This window comes from Balaenoptera acutorostrata, chromosome 13 (genome assembly GCF_949987535.1).
Source record: "Balaenoptera acutorostrata chromosome 13, mBalAcu1.1, whole genome shotgun sequence".
Classification (NCBI taxonomy): domain Eukaryota; kingdom Metazoa; phylum Chordata; class Mammalia; order Artiodactyla; family Balaenopteridae; genus Balaenoptera; species Balaenoptera acutorostrata.
In genome coordinates this window covers 50,337,313-50,357,060 of record NC_080076.1, presented here as the reverse complement: position 1 = coordinate 50,357,060, position 19,748 = coordinate 50,337,313, and positions in this window count along the sequence as shown.

Sequence of the window (19,748 nt, the reverse complement as noted above, 5' to 3'; positions counted from 1 at the left end):
ATAATGTTAACAGTTATATGTTTAGAATTTGTGTAGGCTTTGCACATTGAATATTTGTGGGAAGAAAATACTTCCAAGGAACTCACTTGAAGACTTTTGACTTTGTTGGTAAAACATGATGCGAGCAATTTTAATGGCGGCTCTTTTCCTTTCAAATAATAAGGTCAGTTTGATATCTTTCTAAATTCTCTTAGTATAGGTGGTACTGAGGCAATGTCGCCCTGGCTGACATTGTCACCATCTCAGTCTTGCCTCTTACCAGTTGTGTGACCTTGGGTAAACTATTTAATCTCTCTGCCTTTGTTTCCTCATCTGCAAATAATAGTACCTACCGGTGAGGTAGTTGTGAGAATTTAATGAATTCTTAGAACAGTGTGTCGCATGTAGTAAACACTATATTTGTTAGTAACGGTGGTTGTCACGGTTGTATCAATTCTGAAAGGCATAGTTGTACCTCCCACCCACCTCCAGTACTAGATTGTATTGATAAAAGTCACCAGTTGAATGCATGAACCTAGTATCTTATTTTAAATAGAATAATCTAAGCTCATGCAAAAGTCTAATGTATTGCATTGGGGATTGGAGGATGGGAGGCTAGAAGGAGAAAAGTATGATACTATAGTGGAGCCATTAAGCAGAGTAATTCTTATGTCCCTGGCTTTGCCTATTAAGTTTCTTGTAGGGCTGGAAGCAGTAATGAAGCTGTGCCATTATTTTTAAATTTTTAATTGAAACTATTATAGATATTGTGAACAATCAAATCACGTAACAGGGCATACCAAAGTAATTCTACTCACAGACCTCCTGAGGTCCTGTGCTCCCCCCCCCCAGATTCACCCACTTTTACCAGTTTCATATATCTCTTACCAGACATAGTTTGTATACATATAAGCACATAGTTGTAGGTTCCCCCTTTATTTGCATATGGGAGCATACTGATCTATCCCTTGCCATTCTCACAGTTTCATTATTCTTAAGTCAATTTATACTGTGCCCCAGGCCAGGGGTCCTAGTAGAATCTTCCTGTAAATCTTTGGGAAAACAACACTGAATTTTTCCTTGAAGGATTTAGTCTCAGATTTTCTTACTGTTTTGTAAATTTTCTTATTTCACTAGAATAATTCAGTCATATCTGAGTGTGTGTCACCAATGTTCCTCTACCAAACAGGCATCATGAAAAGCAACAAGGGGAGTAGAGGTTTCCTCTGGGAGGAAGTGGGGAGAGGGAAAGAGGAAAAATCTTTTAAAGGAAGAATTGAGTATTCTAGTTGTAATTATAAAGTTTCACTGACAGAACCCTCCCACCGTGAACATTAGCATTGGAAGCCAACCTGAATTGAGGATCACTCCAACCTCTTTTTTGTAAGATTGATATTCTTCATTTAAATGTAATAAGTAGATCATAATAGGGATGATCTAAATTTGGGGTTCCTGAGAGTGATCCATGAAGGAATGCCTGATACCAAAATATTCATTTGGCAAATTTGTAAAAATTTTCTGCACTATGGGGAACAAAGATGCATAAGACACAGTCCATGGCCTGGAGGGGTTTTCTAGTCAGAGAGATGGACTCTAGACACATAAACACAAAGTAGCATATACTCCTCCTAGACAGAGGTGTAAATAGCAGTTTCTTGTAGGTGCCTTTAGAAAAAAAGATGTCACTTCCAAATGGAATGATCGTATTCAATTTCTTACAGAAGAGATAGAATTTGACCTGTGCAATGAAAGGAATGGATAAGACTTTTTCAAGTCGTATGTTTTAAGGCCTTCTAAGGCAAAAGGTTGGGAAGCAAAAAAAAAAGGGGGGGGATAGAGTACTTTTAGGGAAGTAAATATCTAGATCTAGTTTGGCTGATTATGAAAGTCATGTGAGGGAGAAATGGAAAATAATTTTGGAAATTAAGATACTGGCAACTAATATTTACAGTGTCCAAAATTCATAGATACAAAAGAATATAAAAGTCCCCTACCTTTGTCTTCTAGATAAGTTATTTATAATTTTTATGTCAAAGTGATTATAGAAAAAGAGAGTGGTAAGAGTTGCCTGAAACCAACCCCCTACCCACCCAAAAGATTTTCCCTTGATTATAACAATGATATATTCACACTGTAGAAAATTTGGAAAATAAAAGACTATAAGGAAAATGAAAAATATAATAATATTCGGTGCATTTCTTTCTATCCTTTTTTTTCTGTGCTAAATCTGTAGATAGATGTTTTAGATCATAAAGTTGATCCAGCTTTGTATCCTTACCTACACACCATTGGAGACACTAGGGAAAATGAGAAGAAACACAGCTAGGAGAATAAAACATCACTTTTTTGAGTTCTGTCTTTTCAAAGTGATGTAGAGGCCATGTTTCTGGTGCCCTCATATAGCATGTGGATTTGTTTAAAACAATTTCAATTTGCTGCACTTCGGGGTGAAATGAGAGTACCTTTTATGTCTCATCATTACTTGCATTGGGCCTCTACATGAGAAGGTAATGTGGAGGAAGAATTGCCATAATTCTCTGTAAACTATTGAGCAGATTCAAAGCTAGTGTAGGAATGTTATCCATGAGGTTTAGGCTATAGGACTGATAACTTTCCTGTTTGTAATCTTAATGGAGGCTCTGCCTGAAGATGAGGGGAAGGTAAGGATTTGCTGGTTGGCTTCTTGATGAAATCTCATGCCTTAGGTTTTCATGTCCCTAAATAGAAGTGTGAAGTTGTGCCAGCTGGTCTTCAAGGAACCTTTAAACTTTCAGATGGCGGTATGAGTATCTCACTGGGTGCTTCTTGGGAGTTTTAATTGCTATCAAAGTAGACAGTGGTTGCCTCTACGGCTGAGGAGAGCAATTGAATAAATGGTGCATCATGTCTTTTCTGTGTCTTCTGCCATTATCAAAAAGTGTAAGTTGTGCATGGTGCTGGGCCAGACCCCAATCAAAGAACAATCCAAGCATCCTTCTTGAGGTATATCGAGGTAGATGAATTTCCCATGGCTTCCAAAACAAATTGCCACAACTGGGCTGCTTAAAACACAGTTAAATTCTCTCACGGTTCTGGAGGCCAGAAGTCTGAAATCAAGGTGTCAGCAGGGCCAAGCTCCTTCCAAAGGCTCTGGGGAGAACCTTCTTTGCCTTTCCAGCTTCTGGTAGCTTTTAATGGCCTTGACTGTGACAGCAGAACTCCAGTGTCTGCTTCCATCTTCACATGGTCTTCTCTGCGTCTTCTGTGTCCTCTCCTCTTCATATAAGAACACCAGGCATTGAATTCAGAGCCCACTTTAATCCAGTATGATCTCATCTTGACCCTCAACTAACATCTACAAAGACCCTATTTCCAAATAGGGTCCCATTCTGAGGTTCCAGGTGAACATGTATTAGGTGGGGAGACACTGTCTACCCCACTACAGGAGCATACTGTATATGATTATATATTCCTGATACTTTATTTTTTACCTCTGACTTCAAAAGTAGTGAAAAACTTAATGGTTGTTAAAATGTAAAGGGGTTGATTTTGTGTCTCCCTAAATGGGTGTCTTAGAATCTTGTGGTCTGTCAAGATACCTGTCCTCCTCTTCTCCCCACTTCTCTCCTCTTTCAGCTCGGAAGTTTCTAGTAGGTGGCTCTGTTCTGAGAAATGTGTCTTTGATGTGGTTTAGACTGTGCCATCCTGGTGTTTACAGAAGTATATTCAAGTGACTGTCTTCAGAAGCCTTTTGAGATTCTGAATGCTATGTACATGTTGACTGTTCTTAAGGAAATTCTCCACACTATGAGCAAATCATAAGTTTATTTCTAACAAGTGTCAAGTATTAGAATTTTTTTAATAGAAGTGAACCCACGTCCTCTCTGCAAGAACGTCAAGAGAGTACAGGCGTACCTCATTTAGTTGTGCTTTGCTTTACAAATTGAAGGTTTGTGACAACCCTGCATTGAACAAGTCTATTGGCACCATTTTTCCAGCAGCATTTCCTCACTTCATGTCTGTGTGTCACAGTTTGTTCAGTATCTCGCAATATTTCAAACCCTCCACCAGCAAAAAGATTATGACTCGCTGAAGGCTCAGATGATAGTTAGCATTTTTTAGCAATTAAGTATTTTTAAATAAAGGTATATACATTGTTTTTTTAGATATAATGCTATTGTATACTTAATAGACTACAGTATAGTGTAAACATAAGTTTTATATGGACTGGGAAACCAAACAATTTGTGTGACTCACTTTATTGTGATATTTGCTTTATTGCAGTGGTCTGGAACCAAACCCACAATATCTCCAAGGTATGCCTGTCTAGTCCTGAAATGAGAATGTGCCAATATATGGAAAATGTCAGTAACTGTTCCTTTCACAATCTGCTTCCCAAGTGCCAACTGTGGACCCAGTCCCATTAAATCAATCAAGTCAGTTGATTTGACACTGGCAGTCTCACTTTTGAGGTGGGAATCTCTATTATTGGAGAAGGAAAGGAAGAAGCAAAGCCCAGAATTACTGGGGAGAGATGCATCACTGAGGAGACTTAGAAATTGGAGAAACATCAAGAATAGTTTTATTGACTTCATCACAGATGCCACCATCAGGCACTATTAGCCTCTGGACCTGGGAGTTGATAGCAAGTTCTAAATCTAAAGTCGCTAACAGGCAGTTCAGCTTTTTATCAGATTTCTTTTGCGATAGAGTATTGAAAAGATCCTAACTAACTTTTTAAAGAATGTGTATTTTGCCTGCTGCAGCTTTCAAAGGCCATCCTCTGTCTACTTCTTATGGATTTACTGAATAACTAGGCAAACAGTTGGTAGGGGTTTGGGGAAAAGGCCCTTAGACGACGTCTGCATATATTCTAAGCAGAATCCCACAGAAAAGTCTATCGAGTGCAGTCTGTAAAGGTCAAAAAACAGCAGGCTGTGCCTAAAATGCTAACATAGGCTCAATCATCTACCAGATTCTCAAACTTGTTTTCATGACATAGTCTGTAGTTATCTCAAGGGAGGACTCAGACATCAGGTTCCCCAGATTAAGTTTTAATCCATCTGTTTGATAGGTGCAGAGGCAGGCATAGGGATAAGGAGAGAAAGATATCAAATCAAGCAAAATGATAGGACGTTTCATCTTCTCTCTGGTTACATCTGTTTCAGTGTTACTGAGAGACGTCAATTGCTGAGATGCAGGCTAGGTCAAAAAGATGAGTGTCTGTAGAGCAAGAGGTGATGTGGTCTAGTCTACCACATTTGAGTACAAATCCACTTAGAATCAAGCCACTTACTTGCAGCCCAAGGTTCTCGATATTTCTGAGGCTATCCAAAGGTTAGCTAGTCCAACATTCCACTAATAAAGGAATTCCCTTCAGCATCCCTGAGGCCTAGGTCCTCTACTTGAATAGCTTCATTGACGGGGACCTTACAGTCTTATCATGGAATTCATAATTGAACTATTATTTCTTTGTTCGGTCTTGGTTTGATTTGAAATCTGCCTTCCTATAATTTAACATTTAGGGCCTACATTTGTTCTCCGAAGTTACATAATAACACAGGTTTGTTGAGTACTGACTCTGTAACTCAGACTGGACCAAACTAAGCATTCTACCCGCACTGTCTAAATCATCACTCTCACAGTGGCCTTGTGAGAGTGTCAGAAGGTGACTGGCTGTTCACTAAACCCGTTTCCTCCTGGGCATGTGGCTAGACCATGTTTCTGAGCCTCCCTGTTGTTGAAAGTGGCCTTGTGCCTGAGGTCTGGCCAATGACATGTAGGCAGAAGTGATGTGTGACATGTCAGAGCTGGCTCATGACAGCCTGCCATGTATGACTTGTGTGCTCTTTCCCTTTCCACAGAGGCCCTGAAAGGCTCGTGAAGATGGCCGAGCCACCAGATGGAAGGAGCTGTGGTCAATGAATCGTGGCTTGGAGCAAAACTGCCTGCTAATCAAGGACACCCATTTTGGACTATGCACAAGTGAGTAATAAACATCTAATGTGTAAATCACTAATATGATGTAACTACCATAGTAGTTAATTGCTAATAACTATATATGTAATATAACTATGCTATACATATTATGATGTATAATATAACTATAGCAGCTAAATCAACTAACCCGGATAGCTACTGCTACTATTATTTCTATCTTACAGATAAACACACCGGTGCCTTAAGAGATTAGACAATTTAGTGGAAGTCACAGAGAAAGTCATGGAGTTGGAGGTCTAACCCCAGAACCTACACTCTTGATCCTTACACTGAGCTGGGGGGTTGTTGTGTCTTGTTTTGTTTTTGTTTGTTTTTTAATGCTTCAGAGCTCATCTCTGTCCCATGTGACAGCACTTTAAATATCTAGGGATAGCTACCCGTGTCCTTTCCTACACTTGGTATTCCCTTCTGTCAGCTGAAGCATCCTAGTTCTTTCCATTCTCCGCACATAGATTCCAGATGTCTTAGAATTTTCATTGTTCTCTTGGTCACATTCTACTCTGCTAAAGGCCGCATTAAAACTTGGTTTCCTATGCTAAATGCAACACAGCAGAAGGGGCTGGGGGCATCGGAGGATAGCGGGCCCATTCGTACGCTTGAAGTCAGATGGTGGTCGTGCGAACTTGTGGCAGACAAATCACCCCAGGGCTTTTTCACCCTCGCTACTCAGAGAGTAGCCAGTGGACCAGCAACATCGTCTTCACCTAGGAACTTGTTAGAAAAGCAGGAGCTGAAGCCCGCATTCCAGACCTACTGAGTCAGAACCTGCGTTTTAGCAAGATCCCCAGGTGACTCCTGTGCTCTCTGCAGTTTGAGAAGCACTTGTCTCTCAATTGCCTCTATCAACCTAAAGAGAAAACATTACTATGTTCTGCTTGCTTCATTTTGTTAGTTTTGGCCCGTTATGATCATTTAAATTTGCTTCTGTCACTCAGTGAGCACATTTGAGTTCAAGTGACTCAGTCAACTCTGCAACCCATTATCCTGCTCAGCCTTGCGTCACCCACACGTTTCATCAGCATGCCTTCTGTGTTCATTCAGTTTGCGCATGAATGTGTTGAACAAGACAGGGCTGCTAGGAAATAACGAAGCACGTTTCTGTCTCCACCATCAGTCTGTTAATCAGCACTGACACTGCTCTGGCCGCCCGGGGTCGTATCTGATGGGCAGTGCTGCTGCAGGGCCCCCAGAGTCTTCACGAGCAGCCCCGGCGAACTTGCTCCCTCACGTGCACCATCCAGCGCGTGCTGGACCGGCCTCACAGCCACCTCAAAGAACATGATGATGGTTTGGAAGGTCTTCACCTGCTAGCAGATTCCTAACCCCCAGCACTTCAGAATGTGGCTGTATTTGAGATAGGGTCTTGCAAGAGGTAGTTACAATGAGCTCATTCGGGTGGCCCTAATCCAATGTGACTGGTGTCCTTGCAAGAAGGGGAGATTGGGACGCAGGCACAGGTACAGAGGGAAGACCGTGTGAGGACGCAGCAGCTAGGCAGCCCCCTGCAAGCCAAGGAGAGAGGCCTCAGGAGACCCCAGCCCTGCCAACACCTTGATCTCCGGGCTCCAGAACCGTGAGAAAATATTCTGTTGTCTAAGCCCCCCAGTTTGTGGTTCTTTGTTACGGCAGCCTTGAGCAATCTACCATCCCATCCCCTCCCCTCTTCTGCCACTGCTTTTTGGTAGAATTGATCATCTGGCTCTGCTAAGATGATCTGACGTGGTACCTTTCTGTGTGTGTGAGAAACGTGGGCATAAAGGATGCTACCTTTATTTATTTATTTTTATATTTATGGCTGTGTTGGGTCTTCGTTTCTGTGCGAGGGCTTTCTCCAGTTGCGGCAAGTGGGGGCCACTCTTCATCGCAGTGCGCGGGCCTCTCACTATCGCGGCCTCTCTTGTTGGCGGAGCACAGGCTCCAGACGCGCAGGCTCAGTAGTTGTGGCTCACGGGCCCAGTTGCTCTGCAGCATGTGGGATCTTCCCAGACCAGGGCTCGAACCCGTGTCCCCTGCATTGGCAGGCAGACTCTCAACCACTGCACCACCAGGGAAGCCCAGGATGCTACCTTTAAAACACCTCAGGGCTGTTTGCTCCAGTAACGTCCTGGGTGAAGTAAAGGATTGACTCAAAGGGCAAGATCACTTCTAGGGTCACAAGGTACAGAGGAATGTTCAAGGTGTCTGCATTCATGGGCTTTAATCAAAGCTTACTGGGAACCCCAGAATACAGCACCCCTGAGGTGAAGCTTCTGGGAGAATGAGAAAGTCATCACCATACAGCACAAACCCCAGCAGCCCTGTCATCTTGTCCCCTCGACGTCAGAATCCCTTTCTTGTGACTCTAGTGCTTCCGACGTTAGTGCCTCAGCTGCTCAATCCCTGCTTCTCCTGCTAACTTTTCTGCTACTGCTTTTGTTCTCTGTTGAGTGCTTTCTCCCCGCACGTTTTTACATGTGGCCACGAATCTGTGTGTCACATTCAAACCTCCCAAGAGAGAGGAAGTGCTTGGATAGATTAAATGTTCTTCCTTTTGGATATTCATACATTTTGGATAATGATTTTGTGCTAAACTATCTCACAGGTGACTGACTGGCTGGCCTATAGATAGTTGCTCTGGGGTCAGGTGCTAGTCCCTGGGTATAATGTCACAGGTGTAAAGCAAGACAAGATCCCATGCGAGGAAGTGCCCTTGGCAGTGTTGTTCACTGGAAGACTTTAGCATAGCGGGCATGCCCTTGCTACTCAAAGTGTGGTCCATGGACCAGCAACATGGGCATCACCAGGAGCTTGTTAGATGAGGAACCTTGACTCCACCCCAGCGCTGCTCAACCAGAATTTGCATTTTAACAGGATACCCAGGGGATTTGTATGTGTGTTATAAGTTTGAGAAGAACTGCTCTACCAAGCCCTGCCCCCACTGATTTTTGGTAAATTTGAACTTTTCTGAATATTAGGCTTGCTTAAAACTGCATACCCGTGTGGGTCAGATCAGATCCTAGGAGTTTTAAAGCTGTGCTGAGCCTTAGCCACACAGACAGATTTCAGGACGAGAAGTTGAAGACCAGAGAGATTCGTTTGCCTAAGAGCACAGCACTAGAATGCATTTAATTATGCACAATTGTGTAGGAACACTGGTAATATAAAAAAAAAAATTATTTTCTTATGCAACCCAGCAATACTGAGTCAGTTTCTGAGCCAGATAAACGTAAGAACTGGGCCTAAACTTATTAAAGCAATGGACGAATTAGCTGGCTGCATACATGAACTGCATTCAGAGGGGTTAGTACCATGGAGGGTTGAAGAGAAGTTGGAAGGATTGTCTGCCAAAGAGAAACACCACCGTGCTTCCAGTTACAGGGGCCAACACTTGGCTTGGAGAATTACTCTATCTGGTCTTACCCTCTTAGGAGAGATTATTTAAGTCTATCCCATTTCTAAGCAAATTCTCCCACACCTTTTATATTTTAAATTTCCATTTTGATTCACATCAGAATGCCTTTGGCCCACACACATTTTTCATCTAAACAGACACCATGATAATAAAAGCACTTGCAGTAGTGGCACTGGTAGCAATAATAATTAGTACAGCATTTTAGATCTGTATGAATGAGCTATGTATGTCACACTGATATCTAAAAAAATATGCCATTGCAATCTTGAAGGTTTTCCCTGATGAATTTTCCATTTGATCCATAAATTGATCTTATAGTTTAAAATACTCTTCTTAGGTTTTGTAGTGGTCACTGCTCATTCAATATTTAGCTACAGAATATCCCCTTTGCAGAGCTTTTGAGGGGGTGGAATTATATACATGAACACTCAAAGGAATGTTAGAGAGCCTGGAACTGGCACCTCGTTTTACAGGTGAGGAGAATAATGTCCATAAATGGTCAGTGGCAAAGCAGAAACTGGCGTCCAGGGGGACAGAGGTTTGAATCATCCAACAGATCGGTAGGGTGTCCCGTGTGGCTGTGAGCTTGGTCTTGGGAGCCTGAGAACCTGATAGTTGGGCATTTGCTTGGGCCGCCTGGCAAAATACTTACCCCTGTTCCCCAGCGACAGGTCTTAGCTGTGGTTCTTGCTTCCAGGTATACAGGTGTCTTGGTTGTGAGCTGGATATACTCCAATGCATTCAACCATTTTCCCTCAACGTGTAGTACTGCTCCTCTTGTCTATGGAGTTCTTGCAATCATCGGTTTTGCCATGCATCCAACAGACATATATTTGGTGCCTACTGTGTACCAGGCACTGCATCTCATGCAGTGGGATTCCAGGATGAAGAAGACACACTCCCTGCCCTGGGAGCTCCCTGCATAGAGTAAACAAGATATCCGGGAGGCAGGTGGACGGAACACAGTGTGGTGAGGGTGAAAGATGAACCAAGTGCAGCGGGAGGGTTTTCATTCTTGTTTGCATCAACTCTATTTCTTTCACTTTCTGCCTTTTCTTTCAGTTTCTCTTCCTTCTTGAAAATGAATCAATATCAAATAGCTTAAGGATAGTAATACCTGGTTTTATTTTATCACACGTCCATCGTACCCAAGAACTGGGATGGGTACACAGAGGTGAACTGTTTCGGTGACGTGACACACTTGTCACCAAATAGCTGCATGGGGTGTGCTAAGTGCTGGGACGGGGGGCGTGCAAGGCCCTTCGGGGTACACAGGAGGAGGGCCTTCTCTGGGAGGGAGTTGGGAAAGTTTACACTGAGACTTGAAGAATAAATAGGAGTTGCCTAGACTCCTCGGAAGAAGATTGTCCAGGCAAAAGGCAGAGGTCCATGACGTGTCTATATCTGGGGACTTGTTTGTTCACTGAGGCTGGAGCACGTGCAGAATGACAGCTTCTGTAAGCCAGCTCGGGAGTACAGGAGTCAACCCTCCAATAGTGGCACAGGACACACATCCCAGACTCGCCTGACTCTGGAGCCCTTTACGTGGTAATACATTGATGGAACACACACAGGCTTCCTGAGAGGTAAGGCCTGCTTGAATTTAAGATGAGAGGGCCTCAGCTTTCGCACAGTCTCCGTTTTGCTCACCGTTCACACCCACACACCAGCCACCTCCATCCTCGGGCTTTGGCCTTTCACACATGGCAGGACAGCTGATGAAGCATCTCATGGCGGCCCTGCCTGCCCGCCAGGCACCATTACCGAGAGAACAGCCAGGGGGTGGCTTGCTGCCCAGCTGCCTGAGCCCCTGCCTGGTCAGACCCTGGAGCGTCTTTCTGGGGGCTCCTCCGCCCACTCCCACCCTCTCCTCCTCCGTGGTGGGATTGGTGGGAGTGGGTTAGGACACAGGTCCAGGCTGTCTGCAGACGGCCTCACGTGGGGCTGGTCCACTGAGGCGCCACGTGACTTGTGTTGTGGTAACACGCAGAAGAGGTGCCCCTTCACGGCAACCTCGGTTCTGGAAAACCCCGGGTCTGGTTAGAGGTCTGAAGGTTGAGGGAAGACTTGTGGGCCCTGGCGGGACTGGGCGGGCCCAGCACCAGCAGGGGTCCCCTCCCCAGGCACTGGCACCTGGGAGCTGCTTAGCTGCCTGCCAGGTAGCCTGAGCCTGGGGGAGGGAGTGCCTACGGAAGCCATAATTAGGGATTTTATTGTCTGTTTTTAGCTCCTTTGGAATGGAAATTCTGGAAGTCAGCAGGAGCCAGACTGGCTGGGCAGGGCCGGGCAGTGGTTCTCCTGACTGTTGATGGCAGCACAGGCCACCTTTGAGTCACAGGCACGGTCCTGGGGCTCTTCCTGAGAAGGCTTAGGTGGGTCCTCTGGGTGCAGAACCCTCGTAAGTCATCTCCTGGAAGCCACGGCCGGCAGGTAGCTTGTGCCGTGTAAATCATGGGCTCTGGTTAAGCACTTTCAAATGTGTTCTGTAATAGAAAGCCCGGCTGCGGCTCCTCTCCTGCTGTCGCCCCTTCTCCTCCTCTGGTCGGTGGTCGTGTGGTGTCCCAGCCATTTCTCCCCCACAGGGTTGGACGCCGTCTCTCAAGCTGGAAAACCGAGAAGAGGAGGTCATTGTTTTCCCTTATCATCACTCTGTTGTCCTGGGAGCGAAGCCTCTGGCTGCACAATCAACATGGGTCGACCTGTCTTACTTCCAGACCCTTCTATCCCTAGCCAGAGCCCCGGCTTTCCCACTCGGGCACCAACTAAAGGCCTGTTAACCAACCATGGGCTCCCTGGTCACTTTATTTTTTGTGGGGTGGGAGGACTAGTTTCCTGCCTAGAAGCCTAGTCTGTCCATCGTAGGAAGGGCTCTGAGAGAAGAAAGCCCTTCCAAATACCACGTAGGCTGCTGATTGAGCCCCAAGGGGGTTACGTGGCGTCAGGTGTGCATTTACGGATATGAGGGGCGAGGGAGATGATTATCCTGAGACTCGGGCAGCCCCGCCGGTGTGGCCGTCACCATCCAGGCTGGAGGGAAGCCCTGAGCTACAGCAGGGCCAGGGGATGTTGCCTGGGGGGTGGATGCTGGCTGGATGCCTGGCGGACGGGCTCACAGACCCCGTGTCAGAGGCCGCGGCTCCACACGGCTCAGAAGCACGGAGGTCAGGAGGGTAAAGATGCTTGTTCTGCACCTCAGTGTGGGACAGGAGGCCGGCAGTGTCCCCGGGACACACTCCTGGGAGGGTCTCCAAGTAGAGCATCCAGTCAAAGGGCAGAAGGAGGGTCACTGTGACAGTCAGTGCCATGTCTCCTACTCAAAATTGGGAGGGGTGGTTTGACACGGAGTTCCTGCAGCTGTTGTCTCCACGGTGTGAAAACCTGAGCATCCCCACAGGGTCTGCCTCCAGGTCAAGTTCGTGCTGCATTTCCTGGCTGCCCATGTTTCTCACAACTCACCCACCTGGATGGCAGAGGGGTCAGAAGGAGGAGAGCAGAATGGGTTATTTATGGTGGGAAAGAGGAAGAACAGGGCAGCAGGCAGATCTGCCTCCCAAGCCCTCAGTGACCAAGCAGCCTGTGCTCCTGGACACCTTCCTGCCCTCTCCGGCCTCTGCGGGCCCGTCTGTGCCAGGGGAGATGCCTACCTTGCAGGATCATTGGATGTCTCAATATGCAGATGCCCAGGGCCAGCCTGGGATGTGTGAGACGCCTAGTAAATGAAAAGGTAAGCGAACAAACAGACTTCCTACTAAATCTGGCACCCTGTAGATATTTCCTCCTGACCCAGGACAGCCTCAGCATCAAGAATTGAAGCTTTCGGGAAGTTTGACGGAAAAGAATTTGTGACATCTTCCCCGGCAGGAAGCATGGAGTTTGGAAATGTGTCTTTGCACCGCGATCAGAAAGTGTGTGCGGTTCAGAAAGAACTGCATGGGGGGGTTGTCGCCTCTGCACTGCCCCTCTGCAAGCTTCCGGTGTCTACTGCCAAACCTCTTCAGGGTCGAAATAAGTGAGCTCGAGCACGATATATGAAGCAGAACCATGGGAGTGTCTTTTCATCCTGGACTGAACAATTTCAAACTTTCATCTGATGTTTTTTCAGGGGAGGGGTGGGGAAGGGTCTTAACTCTTAATAAAAAATCAGACGTCAGCATCTCCTGTAGAGCCAAGGCCTCGGGTACTGGACCTGGAGCCTTTGAGCTCCGAGAGTTTATTGTAAACATCAGTGTGGCCAAAACCCACAGTTGAGTGCTGTTTCTGGAAAGTGAGTGGATGGATTTTTTTTTTTTTTAATTCAGCAAATAACATGGCTTCTCTCTGTATCTTTACTTATTACAGGCTCTGGCTTTACCAAGCCGGTCAATCTCTTTTATAGATAAATATGTACCCGTTTTATTAAAACAAAAGCCTCTTAAATGCAGATGGTATGCTTCCTGCTTGCTAGTCCTCACAGATTCCTTGTTGCAACCGAAGCGGGCGTGTTACTTTGATAGTCGTATGAAATAACCTTAACTTTGCCTGGGGATATTTATAACAAAACATGCAGAATTATTGCACCATAAAGCCTGCTTCACTGATTCTTGCTGATTAAAAACTTTTTTTTTTTAAGACTAATGTAATAAAAACCAAAGACCCAACAGCTGGAGCTCTGAGCACAGCCCAGCTGGAGCCAGCGGCTTCCCCTCCGCCTTTGATTCAAACCCTGTGCCTGGGAAGCCAGGCCAGCACGGTGGCCCCTTCCCAGAGGCGCTTCATGCATCACCAACCTTCCCGCCCCAAGTCCAGGCGAGGAATGAATGGCCTGGGCCTGGGAGGGACGGGCTTGTCTTTCTGCCACGCTGGAGGCCAGCGCCAAGTTTTGCTTCAGGAAAAACTAAGGCAGAGCAATCCCTGGTATTAAGCAAGGCCATCGTACCTCCCCTGTGCCCTGGCAGACAGGCCCAACAGGACAGAGGCATTTTTAACTGATGGAAGGACTTTGCAAGGATAAGAAGTTGGCAGGAACTGACATAACCCTTTCTTCCTCTTTCCAAGGTGCCCGTTTACTGGGTACATCCTCAAGGGCACTATGAAATCAGATCCAGTGCGTTTTTTTCCCCTTGGCTGTTGGCCAGAATCAAACTGGTTTCATCAGACTCTGAGTGTAGACGCTACGGGCGTTAATTGGTGCATTCAGCGTTAATCCTCACTTTCCTTGGGGACTACAGGAAGCTTTCCCATAACCTCTCCCATTGGGTGCCTGTCTTTGGGGCCCAAACCACCACCATCACAGTCTTTTCTCACTTTCCCTCATCCTTCTTCAACCCCTCCCCGGCCACCTACGCATTCACACGTGCGTAATCCTTAATCCGTCAGAGTCAGAGATTTCCCTGAAGCTAGCTCAGGTGGAAAACCTGGGCTTTTGCTTTTTTAAAAAAGCATTTTCTGATTTTTGAGGGGTGACCGAAGAGAATTACAACACCTTCCTCTTAAGCCCAACCGTCTGGAAGCTAGGGCTAAACAGGGATCTCTGTCCTGTAGTGGCGCCTCTGGCCACCAGTCATCAATCCTGGGGGACCCTCGCTGTTTTTAATGAGACGGAATAGAATAAAAAGACTCATGATTTAGGGAACACCCATGTGCCCAACCCTCACTCTACATAAAAGGCCATTGCTCTTGCCTGTGGTGTGTCCTGTGGGCTCTCTTTGATCCACCTCCTTCTCTCTCCCCCAGAAGTGATCGATCATCCTGAGTTGTGTGTTCACCATTCCCTTGCTTTTCTTTACGTTTTCATGTATATTGAGTATCTCTAACTAGAATATTCAGTTTGCATGTTTCCGGACTTTACATGATAGAATAATATTCTTGTGCAGCTTCTTTCCGGCAACACCAGGCTCCCAAGAAGCATCCTTTTGGCTGCGGCTGTGAACTTGTTCAGTGTCACCGCTCACTGAGTCCCATCGTATGGTGATATTGATTCCGAAGGACGTTTAGGTTGTTTTCACTATTTCAGACTTTCCTGCTGTGCTATGTACATTCTAGATATGTCTCCTCATCCGAGACTTGCTCTGGAAGTAAAATGACTGGTTCTAGAATGTGTACATCTTCAGTTTTCCAAAGTGGCTAGGTCAGTTTCCATTCTGCTGCAGTGTAGTAAGTGTACCGTTTGTTTCCTTACCAACACTTGATATTGTTTTTTATCTTTGTCAGTCCAGTGAGCAGAAAATTACAGCTCACCATAGTTTTGATTTGAATTCCCCTGTTGGTTAATGAGGATGGGTGTCTTCTAATTATGCCAATTAGCCATTGTGAAGCACCTATTGAAATATTTTGCCTATTTTTCTTAATGGATTTACAGGTGTTCTTTATATGTTTTGGATGTCAATCCTCAGTCAGTTATGTGTTGTGCAAATATATACTCCCAGTTTTGGCTTATCATTTCACTGTCTTTGTGGTGCCTTTTGATGAACAGAAGTTATTAATTTTCATGTAGTTAAGTTCTTTAATCTTTCCCTTTAGAATTTGCATAATTGTGTCTGGTTTTAGGAATCCTTTTCAACTACATCCAAGTTCATAAGGATAGTCTCCTAAGTTGTCTTTTAAAAGTTTTGTAGTTTTGGGCTTCCCTGGTGGTGCAGTGGTTGAGGGTCTGCTTGCCAATGCAGGGGACGCGGGTTCGAGCCCTGGTCTGGGAAGATCCTACATGCCGCGGAGCAACTGGGCCCGTGAGCCACAACTACTGAGCCTGCGCGTCTGGAGCCTGTGCTCCGCAACAACAGAGGCCGCGATAGTGAGAGGCCTGTGCACCGCGATGAAGAGTGGCCCCCGCTTGCCTCAACTAGAGAGAGCCCTTGCACAGAAACGAAGACCCAACACAGCCAAAAATAAATATAAATAAATAAATTTATAAGAAAATAAAAAATAAAAAATAACGACAGATTTGCTTTTTCCTTTGCAGTCTTTACAATTCTTACTTCTTTTTCTTGCCCTCCTCTATTGGGTTGAATCTCCAGTACAAAATGGATTAGAAGTAGTGAGAGCGGACACATTTGTCTTGTACCCGATATTAAAAGAAATACAGACGATGTTTTACCATATGATGATGTCTGTAAAGTGATGTCTAGGCTGAAGAAGTTCCTTTATGTACTTAGATTACTAAGAGTTTTTTGTTTTTTTAAAATCATGAGTAGTAATTTAACAACTACCTTTCTTTTTACTTTGAGAAGATAAGATGACTTTTCTCCTTTAATCTGTTAATGGAGTAAATTATATTAACTGATTTTCTAATATTTATGACCAACTAGGTCATAAATGATTTTATACAGTCCTGGAATTTGTTAGTGTTTCTGGTTATCTCTTGTTGCATAACAAACTACTTCAAAACTTAGTTGATTAAAACAATATTCATTTTATTTTATTCACAATTTTGCGGATCAGAAATTTGGACAGGACTCAGCTCAGGGATTTTCCTGCTTCATATGGACTCCTTGAGGTCACTTGGTGGATTTAAGCTGGCAGATGGGCTGGTCTGGCGGGTCCAAAACAGCCTCATTCATGCGTCTGGTGCTTTGACAGAAATGACTGAAAAACTGGACTCATCTGGGACTGTCAATCACAGTGCTCTCATGTTGCCTCTCCACCTGGCATTCTCACGGTAGTCTTACTCCTTACATGGCTGCTCAGGGCTTCCTAGAGGAAGTTTCTAAGAGACTAAGGCAGAAGGAGGTCGTGCAGTGGCACATCTACCACATTCTATTGATGAAGCACTTTTCTAGAAGAAAAGGGAAGGAATTAGACTCTACCTCTGAATGGGAGAAGTCGCCAAAAAAAAGTGCAGTCATCTTTAATCTGCCATCGTTAGCTAGCCGTTTACTATTTTTACATCTATATTTCATAAGTGAGATTGTAACTTTCTGCTACTGTCCTTGTCTGCTTTTTTTTTTTTTTTAAATAAATTTATTTATTTATTTATTTATTTTTGGCTGTGTTGGGTCTTCGTCTCTGTGCGAGGGCTTTCTCCAGCTGCGGCGAGCGGGGGCCACTCTTCATCGCGGTGCGCGGGCCTCTCACTATCACGGCCTCTCTTGTTGCGGAGCACAGGCTCCAGACGCGCAGGCTCAGTAGTTGTGGCTCACGGGCCCAGTTGCTCCGCGGCATGTGGGATCTTCCCAGACCAGGGCTCGAACCCGTGTCCCCCGCATTGGCAGGCAGACTCTCAACCACTGCGCCACCGGGGAAGCCCTCCTTGTCTGCTTTTGATACCAAAGTTCTGCCAGCCTCATTAAAATGAAATGGTGAGTCGTACCTACTTTTCTCTATCTTAACATAATTTGAAACTAGTTTCATTTCTTGAATGTTGGTAGAACTTGCTGGTAAAATCATCTGAGCCTGGTGTTTCCTTTTTGAAAGATTTTCAACTATTATTTCAATTTATTTAATGTTTAAAGGACTATTTGAGTTTTCTATTTTTTCTTGAGTCAGTTATATAAAATTATACTTACCTAGTAATTTGTCCATTTCATGTACACTTCCAAGTTTATTGGTATGAAGTTGTTTATATTAACCTCTTAAATCGTTGTAATGTCTGCAGCATCTATAATTATGTCTCATTTTTAATTTCTGATATTGTTATCTGTGACTGCTCCTTTTCTTGATTAATCCTGCCAGAAATGTATCAATTTTATTAGTTTTGTCCAAAAACAACTTTTGGCTCTGTTGATTCTCTCTATATTTTTGTCTTCTATTTCATTAATTTCTCATCTTTATTTTCTTCATCTTTCTTTGGGTTCATTCTATCTTTTTCTATCTTCTTAAGTTGTATGCTTAGCTCATTAATTCTATTATAAATTGTTTGCCTTAGCTTCTTTGAATCAATGGTTATAAGCATATTTGAAAATTTCCAACCATTAGGAAGTTATCTTTTTGTTATTGCTTTCTCATTTTAACTGCATTGTAATCAGAGAATGTGGTCTGTGTGATATCAATACTCTAAAATCTATAGAGACATTTTTTGACTCAGTGTGTTATCACTGAAAATAATTTATATTCTATAGTTGTTTGGTATAGTTCTCTATAAATATATGTTAGATCAATCTTATGGTGCTGTTCCAATCTTCTATATTTGTATGTGTTTTTTGCTTTTTTGTTTTATTTTTTGGTGTTGTTTTGTTTTGCTTTGTATTCTTGATATTTCAATTACTGGGACAGGTATAATAAATTTTCCTACCATAAGAGTGGATTTACTTATTTCCCCTTGTAATTGTGTATATTTTTTCTTTTATATATTTAGAAGCTATATTTTTGGGTTACACATGTTTAAAGTTGCTCTATTTTCCCAGTAAACTGAAACTTGTATCACTGTATAATGATTATATTTATTTCTAGTGGAGCTTCTTACCTTCATGTCTATTTTCTCTACTCTAAATTTAGGTACACCAGCTTTTTGATTAGCATTTGCCTGGAATATCATTTTCAGTCCTTTTTACTATCACCTTTTATGTTTCTATGTGTTACCTATAAATAGCATATAGACAGATTTATTTAACTGAAACTTTGTCAATTTGTATTGATGTGATTACTGATATATTTGCCATTTTATCAAAAGCTTTCTATTTATCTTGTTTTCTTTGTTTCTTTTTCTCTCCTTACTTGCCTTCTTTTATCTTTTTCATATTTATTTTCTTATTTTAACTTTTTATTACAGAAAGTTTTAAACACATACAAAAATGGAAAAACCATCTCTCAGCTTCACCAAATAAATTTTTTCTATCCTCTATATTTTCCCCACAACCCAGCATTGGATTGTTTTTAAGCAAAACAAAGCCATCATATAATTTCATTCATACATTCTTCAGTGTGTATCTATAATATTTAAGAGGTCTTTTATAAAACAAAACCACATTACCATTATTACATCTTAAAAAATAGTAACTCTTTAATACCATTAAATATCCAGTTAGTGTTCAAATTTTCCTAATTGTCTCACATACACAATTTTTTTTTTTTTTTACTGTTGTATTGGTTTGCTTGAATTGGATCCAGTAAGGCCCACCCATTTCTTTCTTTTTTTACAGTAAAAATTATTTTTCTTATCTCCTTTTCCCCTACTAGCTTAAAAATTATATAATTTTTTCCCATTTTTTCTTACTATTCTAGAAATTCTAACATCAAAGTTAATCAGTATTCTTTCCCTCTTTCTGAACAATACATGATTTGAGGGATAGTTTAACTCCTATCAAAAAACCCCTCCTCTAATCTCAGATTATATGCTATAACGTTTTGTATTTTGATCCACTAATTCTCTCTTCAGTTGTATCCAATCTGTTGTTAAACTCAACTACTGAGTTTCATGTTATAATTATCATTTTCATTTCTTGGGTTTTTTGGTTCTTTTTCATATAGTCTCTTGTCTTTACTCATA